Source organism: Limulus polyphemus, unplaced genomic scaffold, assembly GCF_000517525.1.
Source record: "Limulus polyphemus unplaced genomic scaffold, Limulus_polyphemus-2.1.2 Scaffold762, whole genome shotgun sequence".
Classification (NCBI taxonomy): Eukaryota; Metazoa; Arthropoda; class Merostomata; order Xiphosura; family Limulidae; genus Limulus; species Limulus polyphemus.
Genome location: NW_013666372.1, coordinates 78,704 through 95,685, shown reverse-complemented (window position 1 = coordinate 95,685; position 16,982 = coordinate 78,704). Strand labels below are relative to the sequence as shown.

The window sequence follows — 16,982 nt, the reverse complement described above, 5'->3', positions numbered from 1 at the left end:
GTTACAGTACTTGCACAAAAACCACCAAAAATGGACATTATTAAACTGATGTAGTTCACAATTTTCCACATAAGCAATCTTTGATCACTTATTAAATTGTTTTTCATTAACTATTCTTCCAAAAAAAAAAAAATTAACATTTTCTTTACCTGAAAATGTAATTCATATATATACCTTTTTTTAGTACAAAGAGCTATTACCTTGTGAACAATGATGAGTAATTTTCTGCTTCTACATATTTCACAAGCCTTGAAAGATCTCCTGCCTTTACACATGTACTTACTCAACAGGTTGTAGCAAGTACAGCCCACTGGTGGACAAAATGGGAGAACCAAGCTCCCACAGGGCTGGAGCCAAGAGATTGTGCTAGAAACAAATCACCTCCAATACCCATGAAGACTAACCCTCAATGAGAGAGGGGAACATGGATAGTAACAAGAGGACAAGAAACAGACGAGGGAGGTAACCCCTGGGTTCCTGGTCTCAAGGGCAAAAAACTAAAGTTAGTAGAAGTGACTGCTGAAAAACTGCATCAGTTCAAGATGATAATTTATAAAAAATACTCTCAAAAACACATCACAAAGAAAAAATGTAAGACAAAGGTCCTGGAGAGAAGAGTGAGGGAGGTGGAAGTCAGAAAAGAAAGCAACCTGATAAAGAAATCAAAGTAACTGGGACCAAATAGAAGAAAATTGAGAGAAAGGTGGAAAACAGGTATGTGCAAGTTTCCCCAGTAAAGCTGATAGGGTTGTGATGGAAAGCTCCCAAATAAATGTGAAACATTAGAATGATCAAAAAAGTCAATAAGAGATGAAGACAAGCAGATATAGAGAAAGAAAAATAGGAGTTCTCTAAACTGAAAAAAAAAGACTTGGGTGAATAAGGCTCATGCAACAAAAAACCCAAGATTCAGCAAAAAATTACTGAAAAAACAGCAACAAGAAAAAAAAGACATAAAGCTGAGAAATCCTAGTAGTGAAGGATGAAAGTGGGACTATATGTTGCATGTTACGAAAAGGGAACAAGAAACAAAAATTTGCATGGAAACATCAATGAGTGAGGCTCAGCTGAAGTAACAGAAGTAGAAAACCAGGAATCCTGGATCTGAGATCAAAATGGAACCAGCTACATGGTGCACAATGGCAGTAGTATCACTGACCTTCAGTATCTCAGTCACCATGACAGTAATGAAGTGCTCCTGTAAAAGTGTGTCAGAAACTGGGAAAATGGAGACATAATCCAATTAATCCATGAAAATGATAATATGGTGGTCTGTTTTTGTAAAATACATAGAAATGGATTTGTTTTATCAGGTGGAGAATGAGCCAGGTATGGTGACATTGCACAGACATAATGACGACTTTCAAGACGTACTGGATATATGTTGGATTAAACAACGAGAACAAACAGTGGGATGTATCCGAAAAGTACAAAGTCGATTAAAAGAAAAGCAAATTGAAGATAATGTGAATAAAAGTTGCAGCTTATAAGTTTAAAATTTAGTATAATTCTTTCTTATAATAAAGAAAATTAAGGAGGGAAAGACTACACAAAAGTAGTAAGGAAAGGTTAAAATAATAAGCACAAAAAGCCCGGTAAATCTAATGGAAAAAAAAATCTGAAGACAAGCCTATGTTCATGTGCTAGTGTTTATTGGGATTACTGTGCATGGAGGGTTAAGTCTAATTATGATTACATTATAGGCTGGTGCAACACACATTGACACCTGAAAGAGTGGGAACTTTGTTCAAGCCTTGTAGCACTTGCAGGAAATTACATGGTAGTGGCAAGACATAATAGTTTTTTGTGGTGCAGAGAGGTGAGTAGTTTTTCTGAATATGTATTTATCAAATTTTATACATACTCTTTAAAGTTTCAGCTCAGCTGCAGAACAATGTGCATATAAATTGATTACTAACCATAGAATTGCTGAATGTGGTCCCCATGAGCACATTTTCATAAAATTAAAATTTTCCTAATCTGGAAATGCATTTCTGATAGCTCACGTCCATACACAGGATAGCTATAACTCTCGCTTGTCTGCCTATGAGACTTGCATGCCACTAGTCTTCAGCTAACTCCCACCTAAAATTCATGTGTTTAATGGAAACTGCACTGGTGCATGATGAAATTATCATACAACAACAACCATCCACAAATATGAGAGCAAAATAACCTCCATGCATAGTAACTACCCGTAAACACACAAAATAACTTCATTCTCAGACAAGACAAGAAGAAAGTGCACTGGAAATGGGGAAGTTGGATGGGAATGTGTGGGACTTAAGTATCTATCTGAAATACATTTTCAGATTAGGAAAACATTAACTTCCGAGACAATACCTCACCTATTCACACAGAATAGCTATAATTCCATGCTGAATTGGTGGAGGAACTGGGGTAAAATTAAACCTAGATGAACTCCTTTCATAAAATGACCAAAGAAAAAGCTCATGGAGTGTGACACCCTATGATAAGAGCTCCATAGGGGCACACCCATGGGAGACCACATCACATCTTGACTGGGGTATACTCTACTCAGAATGTAAAGGGGGGAAGAGGCAAATAAGTCCCAAGTATTACAGGGATAGGCAGAAAGAGCACATGACCATCCAAGCAATTGTGCAATATCGATTGGTGAGTCAATAGGTGTAGTATGGTTAGGGCATGATCAGAAGGTATGGGGTGTGCTCACCTTGATTCAACTGGACATATTCAGGCTGCAGGAGGAGAGCACATCTGTTTAAAAGGTGGCCTACACTACACTGATAGTGTTACCATTGCCCTATTTCTCTCTGACTTGTGCTGAGACACATCACTGAGGAATTCTCCAAGGTCCACCACCCCAGTGGCTAGGGACTGGTAAGTGGCAAGGATCTCCCATGCTCCAATTGAAGAAGGTGGGAGAGGTTTCACACTGGGAAGTATCTGGATTCCCACTAAATACTTGCCGGAAAGATCCTTTACTGAACAGTGAAATGGGTGACCATGAGACTCTATATTTCAGTCTATAAGGCCCAACACCATTTTTAAATACGAGTCCTATTAGACACGTCCAAATACATCGCATGTAGGTAATGTCTCTCTTGTCATATTTCATTCCAAGCATAAAGCTAGTGAATGAAATTATTTGAAACTTAACAAGAGCTTTCCTAAAAGTATGAAGTTTCAGAAAAATGAAATATTATATTTTGATTTTCGATGACGAGGAACCCACTTTGAGACTAATAATGGTTGGAGACGGCTTGAATGGGTAATGAAGAAAACTTTAATACAAGTTTAGCATAACAGCAAATGTACAATGTTTCGACAAGGTTTTATCATCATCAGGTACCTGATGATGACAAAACCTTGTTATTAATATACATTGCAATGAAATGTTTAGAATTAAGAAATGTAAATATATACATACCTATTATCTCATCACTGAATAATCTTAAAATATTTTCTTTGAGTCATATAAGTAATTTCATGTCTTTACCTTTTCACTTATAGTTTATTTTTAATGTTTTATTCTTTTTTGCTATTCTTTATCTTTGATTATTTATATCAACACAAGTGAATTGGCACCTATGGGCAATATAACATTATGATCAGTAAAGACATTTCAGCCTCCAGCAAAATATAAAACATAAATAACACATCATTAACTAAAATATAAAAATAAAACCTATGTGCAATTTAACTATCTATCAAACTAATATGTATAAGGGAAGAAAAAATAACCCTGATCTCAACAATGGACCTAGTGGCAATTTGTTTTTTGTTTGTAAACTAATTTATTACCTAGGTTTCCTGCTAATCTTGAGATATTACAATTAGAAATCTGCTCTTTCTATTGGTTATAGAAATGCCATTCAAGTTAAAGCTGTCTCTTAGCAACAACACTTTTCCTTCCTTTGAGACCAGTTCTTGGAGTCTGATTTAAGTTACTCGTGAACAACCTATATATGTGTACTTTGAATGTCTACACGAAAATGTCTACATTACACACACACACTTGTTTCTCCTATATCAGCTCTATAGTTGAGATATTTTGAACCATGAGCTTGTCAAATGATAACTGAAGTTTTAATTATTGTTCTAGAGGTTTCTTTTAAAATAAAGGAATAAAAACTTAGATAATATATAACTTTGAATCATAACATAGTTGTTAATGTTAATTTCATTAAAATACCTTGATAGTAAAGTGGTCCACTTAAATTTTGAATGCAACTCAGTAATATTTTGTGACATGTGCAGAGAGGAATTTAAAAATGGCAAAGGTCTTATAGGGATTTACATGCAATGTGCATAGCCAGGTATAATGGGGTTAAAAGCCAGCAAGCATGAGCCAAAGAAGCAGACTTTTTCCATGATACTCCATGGAATGATACAGTCTGGATCAGGCAGTTGAGTAATTTTGTAAACCACGAGGATAACTCTAGTAGTATTGCGGAACATCCCTTCTTGACAGTGGGCAACGGCAGGACCAGGATGGATGGGTTGAATGATTTTCATTAGTCCTGGCCCAATGCAGATTTTGGAAAATAAGCTGAGCCTGGGAGGGAACATCAGCCACCTGGCAGGATACTGTTAGGTGGAAAAAAAAAAGAATACATATATATCCATCTCAAGGACAGTGGGTTGAAGAATGGCAACTGGGAGGAGTTAAATATTTGAGAATAAAGATAATGAGAGGTGAATGTGTGGGAGTTGGCTACATGCCCACTTGTAGGGTTTCATCCAAGAGCCAGCAAAAATGAGAAGCAAGAGAATGAGACAAGAAACAAAGGAGATGTAGTGAAATGTAAAAGAGCTTGCAAGCATCAACATCTAGGGAATAATAAACCAACTGGTAAGGGTAGAAGGTGAGAGTTCCCTGAATGAAGATGGGTTCCAGAATAAAATCAGACAATGGTGGGTACCCCTAAAAGTAGAAGTTCATGCCAAGCAGCTTTGGACAGTCTGAACTGGACATAGGAGCCAATTTGGATCAGGATGAGCATAGAGCTGAAAGATAGAAGGAGGGGAACTAGGAGAGAAAGAATGGTCACCCTCCTGAGAAGCTGAAGACAGATTAAGAAAAACAGTCCTGTAAAGAATTAAAGAAGTGTGGTGGAAGAGTGTGTGTGTGTGAGAAGCATTGAAAACATAGATATCTAAATAATGGTGACCACAGTTGAGAAGAAGGAAGTGAGTCATAAGATAGGGAAGTCAAAAGGCTGAGAAGCTACCAGCTTAAATGGGAAACATGTGAGAGCATGTAACACTAAATCAAGGTCCCAGTCAGTCATGGGAATTGGATGAGGGGCTCAGTGAAGAAACAAAGATCAGAACAGAGTGGAAAGAACAGGGGAAGAAAATACCTTGTGGTAAGTGGAAAAGCAAAATGTACTTGATAAGGCTGCACAATAACTAGCAATGGTGGAGACCAATAAACTATGGTCAAACAACCAAGTCAAAAAAGCAGAATGGTGGTTCCCAGTAGAACAGCCTGGAGGAAGGGAGTGGTAGATGGATCAAGGAAGAAAACTATGCCATTTATATTGATAGACAAACAAAGTGAAAGAACAACAAGAATGGGGTGAGAAGGCTACATGATTGAAGAATCTGACCCTAAGGGTGATGGACCAGACAAATCCCACATGCAGAGTTGAAAGGATGATACCCATGAATGAAAAAGGGACATATGAGGTGGAACCAAAGAGGGGACACTGGGTAGTGTGGAAGGGGGTCTGGACACCAATCAAAAAAAGAGAGGGAACCAGGGCTGAGCTGGCAAAAGAAGTGCCACTAATAGAATCTGACAAGCAGTGTTGCTTATCAAGGTGATGACACCCAAGAGAGGAATCAAAGAGGAAATAGATATATAGCCAAAGGTGAGATTAGTCCTGGCTGAGAGCACTGGTAGCTAGAGCCAAAGGTTGGGGAACAAGGGATTAGAAGAGTGGAAGCTTAGAGTTGAGAGAAGAGGCAAAGGCATTCATGAAAGGAGTGTCCAACTGTGAGCAAAACCAGCAAAAAACTTCAGTGGTGGAGAGACTACAGAGTGGGCAGAATTTGGTTTGGCTGAGAGAAGTGATCTACAATCAGATTCAAAGTCCCATGCACAATACAAGTGGCAAGATGAACTCAACATGAAAGAGAAGCTCGAATACCTGAAAGTAGAGTCCTGGAGATGGTACCCCCAAAACATTTGATATAAGAAATGACCATGGAAGTGTGGAACTGGACTGTGACCAACTGATCTATAACAAAAGGTAGGAAATGAGAATATACCTAGCAAACAGCAAGAAGTTTGAGCACAATGATGTGAAGTGAACTATCTTCTAGTGCCCAAATATCAAAAGACATAGTGTCATTCAGAGATGAGCCTTACCTGAAAGGGAAGCAATTGTGAAGAGATGGAGATCCAGTCAAAGAATTTGTAACGGAATAACACTCATGGTATTGGCACAGTCTAGCCACCAAGAAATATCCTTGAGAAAAGAGGTTCACAATCGAGGACAATGGATCCTGAGAAAGATTCTACTGGTCTTGCAATGCCCACAAAAGGAGGTGCATGTATGCATGCCCAAATGGAAGGTGTGGTTTTAGGGAAGCTAGAGTCCTCTAAAATGAAAGAAAGTTATGTGCAAGACAAATGTGAGATGTGTAAACCATGGTGACATTCCATTGCTTGCAGACAAAGAGGTGAAGGCTGAACCTGACCAAGACGAAAGTAGAAGAAAACACTGAGATGTACTAAATATTGTGTAGCCGAGAAAGGACTTGGGAAGCATGACAGGTCATCCCAACTGATCAGCCTCCTGCAGAAGAAGAGAGGCATGAGAGAGCAAAATCTCCAGAGAATGAGCAAGTAGAAGCCAATTAACCATGTGAAGGCAGCAAGGCCTTTATTACTTGATAGAAGATATATGGGGCCAATGATGTCATCATGCACCAAAGCAATACACATTAAGCATGTATATTTTAGGTGGGAGTTAGCTCAAGGTGGCATGCAAATCTCATAGGCAGATATGCAAGTGATATAGCTATTATGTGTCAGCGGTAAGATATCCTCTCAAAACTATTCATGCACCAAAGTTCTTGTGGTTCCATAATTTTGTTGGTTACAGGGTCCTTTTTAGCATGGGTCACATATAAAAAAAATTAACAAAAATATAATTAATATTGCAATTAATCCCAAAAATTACTGCAATGGTTCAAATAGGGTTGGAACAATGTTGAAAATTTCTAAAATGATAATTGCAAGTCAAATTTCTATGATAGTTGTGATTTTTGTGGTATTTGCTCATTGGAATACTGGAGTTAATACAAGTATTTTTTGTTATCAAACTCAAATCATTTATTAGATTTTTTTCCCACATAGAAAAAACAATGAGCTTGGAAACTAAAACATAGTTCCACTTAAGATTATGGTCAACTTCTTTTAAATTGAAATGTATATTTTTTCATATCAGTCAGGCCAAGGGCTTTCTACCCTAGTCTCAGAGAACCTCTGTGTCTACTTTTAAGGTTAATTCATGACCAAAAACACCATACAATTCACAGTCCTTGGTTTTTGTCATCCCTGAAGACTACTGACTACCAGGTCACTGCCACTAAACAATCTTTCTGATGGTACACTTGCTGCTTGTATACTGGGGTATTTCTTGGCCAGGTGTGTCAAATATGGAAAAGATTCTCTGTTTCCTTTGCATCAGTCTATTGGTTCTGTCTTCATACCAATGACTGAAATGCTCACATGGGCCGTAACTTTTTACTAGATGGCTGGTAGGAGGCTGAGGTGAATTCATCCTTACAATCTAAAGACAAGTTTCAGATTATGTAATAAATTAGTAGAAGGTTACAACATTTTCATATTGAGAAATTAATTTTGTCTTCTAAACTATATTTTTTAAACAGCAACAAATATAGAGAATGCATCATATTAATATTATATTGTGCATCTCACAAAAATTTCCCAAATAACTCTCTAGTAAAACACACCGAGACACATCAACACAAAATAAAAGTCAGCATATCTATTAATAAATATCATTCCTTTTGATTGCACCAAATACCCTAATTAATATTTAAAAAAGGCCTAATAGTCACAATTACCTGATGCAGTAAATCATTCAGACCAACTGGTTTTACTTTTTCAGAAGAATCCACGCCTTCTTCCTTGGAAACCTTGCTGTTGCTTCCAAATATACTATGCAATCTATGCATTCCCAATCAAGTGAGCAACAGCATTCCTGTCATTGTTAGAATGGGCAGTCTTGAACCTTGAATCCAAAACAGTACATGAATCAAGAAGATTACTGAGCTCTTCACTTTCATAATGCTTCTGCAAGTCATTTCTGATTATCTCTTTAAGATTTCTTGCATATGCTCTATCTTTAGGTTGAGGCAGTAAAAATATCATCTAGTATATGGATCAAAATTGGATGAACACCAGAAGCAGTTACATAATTTTCTCCACCAATAGATCAGTGAACTGTAGCAGGAAAACAGTTACATTTCAAGTCCTCAAACAGGGTAATGTCCCTTTCAGATGACATCAGATGGCAAGACTTCCAATCAAATGAAAAACAAGTAAGATGGCTTGCAACTGAGGAACCCCATTGAGTAGAACACATACCATATAAATAATACATATTTTATAATTACTTTGTACTAAAAATACAATGATTTATGCATATACAAATTGTAAATTGATATCTTTTATTTTATTTTTTTATGAAAGCATCAAGTGTAACCATCTAGATTAATATTTTGACACTACTATGCAATTATGACTGTTTTTGATGGATTAAGGCATCAAAAGACAACTAAATAATGATAAAACAAATCTAAAAGTGATGTATTTTATGATTCAAGCAAAAATAAATGTGTATATATGTATAAATATATGTCCATGGCAAAGTTATTAAGTCAGGTGGCTTAGCATGATTTTTCAACATTACTGTTATCAACTGGATCTAAGTTTCTTATTTTTCATATTAATACCAATATGTTGCTTGTCTTGGGCATAAATGTCTTAAAAACTGCACATTTTTATTGCAAAATATTCAAAAATCTTCTTGCCTCACCTCATGCTATTCATTGAATTGATATCTCAAAGTGCGAGGCAAAGATCAGTTGTGTCTCTTAGCTCTTTTGTTTAGATGTGCAATTTCTTTAAACTTGTGCTGGGTGAAGCCGAGAGAGGTTGAGCCTTCTTACTATGTTCATCAAGGATTTTGAAAATAGCCATAAAGCTAAAGGAGCCAATCAGAAACTAGATTTAAAAACAACCAAGGAAATTTATTTTAAGAAAGGTTTGCAACAAGAGGAGCAAGCATGCCTCACTAGGTCACAGCAATAAAGGATTGGTACAAATCTAATGATTACATGATCAGTGTTTTTAAGGATATAAACAAAAGTGAGTTTCATTAAATGACGTGCAGTGACTTGGTTAAAAAGTGTGATGCATCTTGATTTGAAGGTTATTTCTGAGTTTTATAGTTCAAACAATAGTTAGGTTATGTCTGGCATAATGAGTAGCTGGTATTTACAGCTATGAAAGACAAATGACTCAAACTCATGTATAAAAGAATTGAAATACCTAAAGTACATATCTCTTTTTACTGTTCTATATTTTAGGGTTAGGACTAAAATATCACCAGTCTCTGCCTCGATATTAACTGTGAATTACTACTGATATCATTCATATTGTTTTTTTTTTTTAGTTTACACACTTTAATCCTTTACATTGCATGGTGTCATTAACATATGTTTGTTGAAAACATAAAAGGTTTTTAGTATTTGTACATAAACATTAAGCTTCTACTTTTATTTCTTTTTAAGCATGTGAATAGATAATAAGTTGGAGCTACATTGCTTTTATAGCATCAATGTCAGTTATGCCAGCTTAGAAGATCCAAGATCCTATGTTTTCCAGTGTTCTATGCATTTTATTTTCCACATGCAACAAACCATCCTCCTTCAAAGGTAAAGGCAAAAAGTCAGCCTAGCAGTCCTATGAGGTCACAGAGACATTTATATACTTGGCCTTATACACGTGTATAAGTGTGTTCAGGAAGTTGCAAGACCTTCTGTTGCTGTTTTAGATCTCTCTGATGTTACCAGCTTTATGTAAAAGCATCCCTTATTTTCCTGGCAATCCTTATTGCCCATTTCATTCTATCCAGATTTAGTACTTTTTTAACAATGAATTCAAGGTTGTGGGCAATGCAGCTTAACCTTGTGATGTCAGCAAATTGTTTGTTGTTTTCATGGAGGTTAGTAAATGCTCATTTCACATTAGCCATATTATCTGTTGTAATTGACATGAGATTGTCTGCTGAGAGACTGCACTAGCTCAAAACATTTTAAAAGCATGTGCTGATGTTTTTTACTATGTGGTCAGCATCAAAGGGTATGGATCCTAGCCAGCAGCTTTAAAGAGCCTACTGTTTGTCTATGTAGTGGACAATAAATCCCATATATATATATATATGTATATATAGTTCCACACACCTGCTTGTCCACAAGTCTGTTGTGGCACTCATGAACTCCAACTGCCCTTCACCAGTTAAACCTGACAACTTCCATGGCCTCTCTTAATTCAGAATACACAGTTAGGATCATGCTGTTAGACAAATACTTTCTAGTACACAAGTATTTCTAGAAACTGTTGATCAACAGTGTAAACAGGCATCGTATCTTTGGCTGAGATGTATGCCATAGCTATCTACAGTTGTCTTAATTTCTGAACTATTATTTAAATAGTGCCATTTTCCTTTCAACAGACTATGAAAACATTGACTGCTTTAATTCAACCATGCTCATGTGTCATTCTGTGTTTGTCTTTTTATGAACAACTACATCTACAAGTTGATTTGGATGGTGGAGTTGCAAATGCAGAAACACAGTAATATTATTTTTGTTTGCATTTAACTTTGGCAAGGCATATATTGCAAACCTGGATGCATTCATCTTTTCTAGGAATACCAAAGTATTTTTTTTGGAGTTTGTAAGAACCTGAACTGTCAATTTTATTGATATTATTTCTCTCAACTGAATTCAGCAGGAGAAGCAACCAATTTTCTGTCCAATCAGTGGAATTCACTGGTGTCATTTCAGTTTTCAGTGTGTGTGTGTGGGGGGGGGGATGTTTAGGCATAGTTGGGTTTTTTTGACAGATAAAAAATATAATTTTTTAAGACATCAAGCTATTCTGTCATTGAAACTTAGCAAGAGTAAATTAATTTGTCAAATTATAACACATACAGTTTACAAGAGTTTCTAAACAGTTTTTACTTACCACATAGAGGATGGAAAAATCACATCCCAACCATCAATTCTTTCACTTTCTACAGTCTGTTGAGTCAAATTCATGCTCACAAACTTGCAAATGATCATAACACCATGAAGTGGTGGTGATTATGGGACATGTATGCACAGACTGTGAAATCATTAAATGAAAGCCAATGCACAAACTACACATTTTAGACAAATGTATTGTTCCAAAAACTAAAAAGTGCTATGAAACACGGGAGCAACTACCCGTTTTCTCTCATATGGCAGCCTCATGGACACTCCTAGATGTGATACATATTTTTTCCATACAAGTAGTTAAACAAAATCAGCTGTTTATTAAAAAAAAGATGAAATTAATACTTTTCTTTCTTAACTAACAATAATAATTTTACGACATGATTTTATTATTGTGACTTGTGTTAATGCATTATTTCAAACTGTTTCAACCCTACAAGTAAAATCTTTTGAAGAAATATTTTATATGAAGTCTAATGTCCTTCAAAAACAAAATCCTTAAATTAAAAAAGTTAGCATTAAACTTTCACACTACATAAATATTCATTATTTTCATGTAAAGATTTTTTACAATTTACTTTCATATTGTGCCTAGATATATTAACTACATTTATTTTTATAAAAATAACTTTTAATGTTTGAGCTATACTAGAAATGCTGCATAAACTACAGTACTATACAATAGAAATTTATCAAAACATTTGCTGTGATAACTTATACACTGAATTTTTAGACCTTTTTACTCACATGCCTATTGTAACTACATGTATAATGTATTTGTTAAATAATACTGAACTGTACAATGTTTTAGTTATATAGTATTTCTTACCAAATGTTTTAAATTTTTATTTATTCATTTACTATTTTTACTCTAAATTTTAATTCATATAGTAACAACACCTATCAATATCAAACAATGAATTTTGCAGATCTTTTTTCAGCACAGTATATTTAAGCCAGTATATTAATATCTAATTATACTTTGCTTTTTACAAAATATTAGAATAAAAGTGAAGTAACTGATCAATATAATCTTGTTCTTAGTTAACTAGAAAATTTATTCCCTTGCTTCTCATTAAGCATTTCAATAAAAACAAATATCAATCCTTAAGACTTAAATATTTTTAAGCAATTATCCACTGATACTAAGTAATTACCATGATATACAATTATAATTCTTAAATGTACAGTGTATTATAAAAATGGCATAAGTGACAGAAGGTCAGACGATCTATTAACTCATTCCAAGCCCTCAAACTATAAAAATTTAACCCTTTCCAATCCTTAAAGCAACCTTTCACATCCACAGATTGAAAGAAAAAACAAAACAAACAATCTAAACCATTTCACTACTTTTTACCACTTAACAGACTATCAATACTGCCTGAAAATCACATATGGATATGGAATTTTGAAGTTTATTACTTACTGTGATATTTTAGTTATATTTTCCAGCTTTTGACATCAGATATCAAAATAAATTAGTTGTTCAAATTTAAGAAACTTAAGACAGCATATGTAGGTTTTATTGTACTTCAGCAAAAAATAAGAATAAAAGTTTGTGTCTGTCCTTATAAGGCTAATTAATCAAACCAAATACATACATGCTTTTCTATAATAGAGAACAAGACTAAACAGAATCTCAAATGAGGTTGACAGTCTCATATAAAATAACTATTAATACTTTTTCAACTCAACATTTCTTCACCGAGATCCAAAATCAAGTTATCAATATAATGCAGTTCATACCCAATTGAAATATTCATGCTTTTTTTCAACAACTATACCTACAGGTATGTTCTTTTCACTCTTATGTGAAAGTAAATCGTATTCAAGTTTCTTGCTCCTAAATGGATTACTTTTCTCATGTTCAAACACATTTTATGTACAGTTGCACTCAACCATTATATGTTAAGATTCTTTTAAATGTAAATAGTACACGCATGTTTATATATGAACACTATAATATTCTTTTCAGTATCAGCTTTCACCTATGGCTTTAACAAATTTAACAACTTTTAAGCTTGTGTGTTACTTACATTACATGAATAACAAACAACAAATGTCTATAAACAAAATCCTGAAGACCATAAAAGTTCATCAAATCAGAAAGCTACTATTCTATCATAACTCTGTTTTTTATCATCATTTCAATTATCATAAACAAAAAAAATTGGAAGTGGATGAGATAAAATCACCTTCTTAGAGTCATGTTGAATGCTCTGTATCAAACTTCAAGTTTCCATAATAATTTTCCAAATGACACTTAACAATGCTGAATGTTCTAATAGTTGATTTCCTTTTTTCAGAGATAAAGCACATCAAGAATCTTCACTTTTAAAATTTTTTGTAAACTGTTATTAGTTTCTTGATTTATTTTTTGAAGTTTTAGGATAAATCTTCATTGTACCAGGAGCTTTAACCTTCTTAATCTAAATTTCATCCAATGAAATAACTATCAAGGCAAGCTGTCCCAACAAATCTCAGTACACTATTCACACACAAAAAGTTTTTATTATGAGCTATTTCCATATTTCCCAAGATTTTTTTTAGTTTTATCTTGCTGATCGTACACATACATGTACAGACATAAATTCTTTACTGTTAATGCCAGATTCTAATATATATGTTCTTTATTTACCTTTCACATGCTCTTCTAACTTCCTTGTAGCTTACTTCTACAGATATACAGATAACTACATTTACTGACCTACCATCAATAACTATTATATTAATGAAAACCAAACATTTTTCTTTCATCATCTTATTTCTTTACTTTTGAAATTTAAAATGGGTTTTTCAGTAGAGTCCTTTATTTGGTTGGCATAGATTTTCTCACACAAGTCACTTTACTAATCACTTATAAATTAAAAGATGCTGCTTTTTTGAAAATGAAAATTATAGTTAATATTTCTGTAGTTATTCAACAAATATATCACAACAAATTTTAAGAGACAACAAGGGGTCCCTTGGCTCATTGTGGCCATCCATTACACAAAAGTTTCCTATTCTATACTAACTGAACAATGAAATTATTAGGTACATTCTTCATGATCTAAACTGTTAGCACTATGAGAACACACCCACATATTTTCCCACAGTCAGAAAAATTCCTGAAATAGCACTTTTCAATTAATTAATTAGTTTATCTGGTACACATAGTTATGTCAGTGTCAAAGTATTTCCATTACTGGTGAAGGAAATCCATTCCACAAGCTAATAATCCTGGTGAAAAATAAAGCTAATCTTAACTATCTATACCTATCTTTCTTAAATCTTAAACTTTTGTTTTCTCATACATTGTCTTTAGAATTGAGCACACAAAAAAAAATCAGTGGACATTATCCTACTGATACCCTGGAAAACAGAGCCGGGCAATTTAATCACTTGCCTATGAGCAGCAATTAAATTGCTTAGTGTCACATAAATTAATCAAATAATCAAAATTAAGATAAAATGAATTGATACAACAATCAGTCATAATTCTGAGTATGTTGACTGTCATGAAAATAATAAATTAATTGGAATTAGGGTTTCCAACTATTACTATTTTTAATTTAAAACTATCCAAGAAATACTGCTCTCAAACGTGTTCAATTTGTCTTTGTTATGGCAAAGCTACTATGACTAATTTTGAAATAATCGCAAGAAGGAAGGAAACTGGCTGGCAGCACTGTCTACTAGCTTTATTATTATTTTTTATCTTTTTGAACTGCTAACTAGAAGGGAGGCAAGCATATCGAAGCATGTGCCTTCAACCTTCTTTTTTTTTCTTTGAAAACTGCTGACTAGAAGGAACACAATTTGTTGACTGCCCCTGCTGCCATTTTTTTATTTTTGTTTGTAAGTACCATGGTTTGAGAAACACTACTAATCGATTAATCTCATGTTATTGATTAATGGGGCTGTCGATTAATAAGTTACCAAATACCCTAATCACTCAATTCTACAGTAAATTGAACATAACCTGGGGACAATACAAGTACCATTTGGTCCTTCAAGGCTGTATTTTCACATACACTTTTGGGAAAATAAAAATTTAATCCCACCCTATATTTTCCACGAAATCACCAACTGCCTTCTTAAACTCTTGTAAAGTGCTGACCTCTACCACTGCCAATGGCAGCTTGTTCAATAAGTCAATCACCATGTTATAGAAATAAAACTTTTTCATATGTTAAACTTTTTTCTCTAAAATATATTAAAATACTCAAACAATCAACATTGTTCAGTACACACTTAAAAGTTTTATTGTAAGACCAATCAAGTCTTAAAAGGCACTCTACACATTTCAATGCTTATTCACATCATCCTCAGGAATGTGAAAAACAAATACTGTGCAACTATATAAATATTAAAAGCCATTGGTCATGTGACTATTTATTTTACATATTAAAAAGATCACATCATCTCTGTAATTTCTGATTTTCCAACCCTTCATCTTTATTTAAGATATAAATATTTTTAATAATAATATTAAAAATAAATGACCTACAAAAATGAAAGAAAAAGTTGGGGGTATCTGATTTTTGACCTTTAGAACCCTTGAGAAAACACTGTCTAATGAACTAAATTAGACCAAGTGCTCCTAAACAGCATTTTTTAGTGTTAAGTAAGAAGACAATCTGGTAAGAATTGTATAATTCATACCTCTACATTTACTAATATATTTTGTTTAATTCTTAAGTTGACAATCAACAAGCTTTCTGACAAGGTTTTAAATACTTTCCTTAACTTGATTGGCCATTTAGTTAATATTAAGATGAAATAATGATATATCATTCTTTTGGCTGCCACACTGAAAAAGCCAAGTTCAATTATTATAAGTCTTATTCTTATAGTTTTCATTCTGCTGTCCAGTGATGCTTTGGTTGTATAAACACTGTAGCTACTTAATGAAATGAGCTGTTTTAGCTTGAAAATATTCACATTTCAAAAATTAATGTTCTGCACACAAGTTTTTTTCTCCATATTTTTCATATCTTTTAGCTTTTCTTCTATTACTAATATAATTAATTATGATTTATATATGTGTGCAGGATATCATATTAGTTTTATTCACCTGTATTATTACTAGGATCACTCTACATTTATTTCAGTTTTGGCCTATTGCAATCATTTGTTGTTTGACCTTGAAAAGTTTAATTGGTGATTAGTACTACTCAAATTAGTTATTTCAATGAACTAATACTATTTTCAAATATAAATAATTCTTGGAGATACATCACGTACTAGTGTGTAATGTTTTTCCAGAAAAAATTAATTCTACAAACCACACGTATTCACTGAGGCGATGTTCACGTTAAAACGAATAACGAAATATATCATAATACTCAAAAGTCAAACATCACTTCTTCAAGTTCAACTTTCAAGAAGTTCTTGCCCTAACGATTATAAATATGATGATTCGTATGAACTACCGCCAACGTTAGCTTTCTCGTTCTGAACCTTTAACTAAGCCTAAGAAGATGGGAATCGTTTGGTTTTTCGTTTGCTGAATATATGAAAACATTTGATAACAGAAATTTATAGATACATACCAAATTATGCTCTGTTGTCTTAGATGCATGCATATTATATTACATTATATACAGTGGGACACTCGAAAAAAAATTTAAACTTGTATGTTAGGCTTAATATATGAATTCGCATCATTATCCGCCATTACGTGACTAATACTCTCGTAAAAAGAA

At 33.8% G+C, this 16,982-nt stretch overlaps 1 pseudogene; it reads right to left on the bottom strand.

Annotated features, from left to right (window-relative positions):
• LOC106460382 overlaps positions 1-16,969 on the bottom strand; it is a 45,579-nt pseudogene extending 28,610 nt beyond the window's left edge.
• Positions 16,970-16,982: the final 13 nt, after the last annotated feature.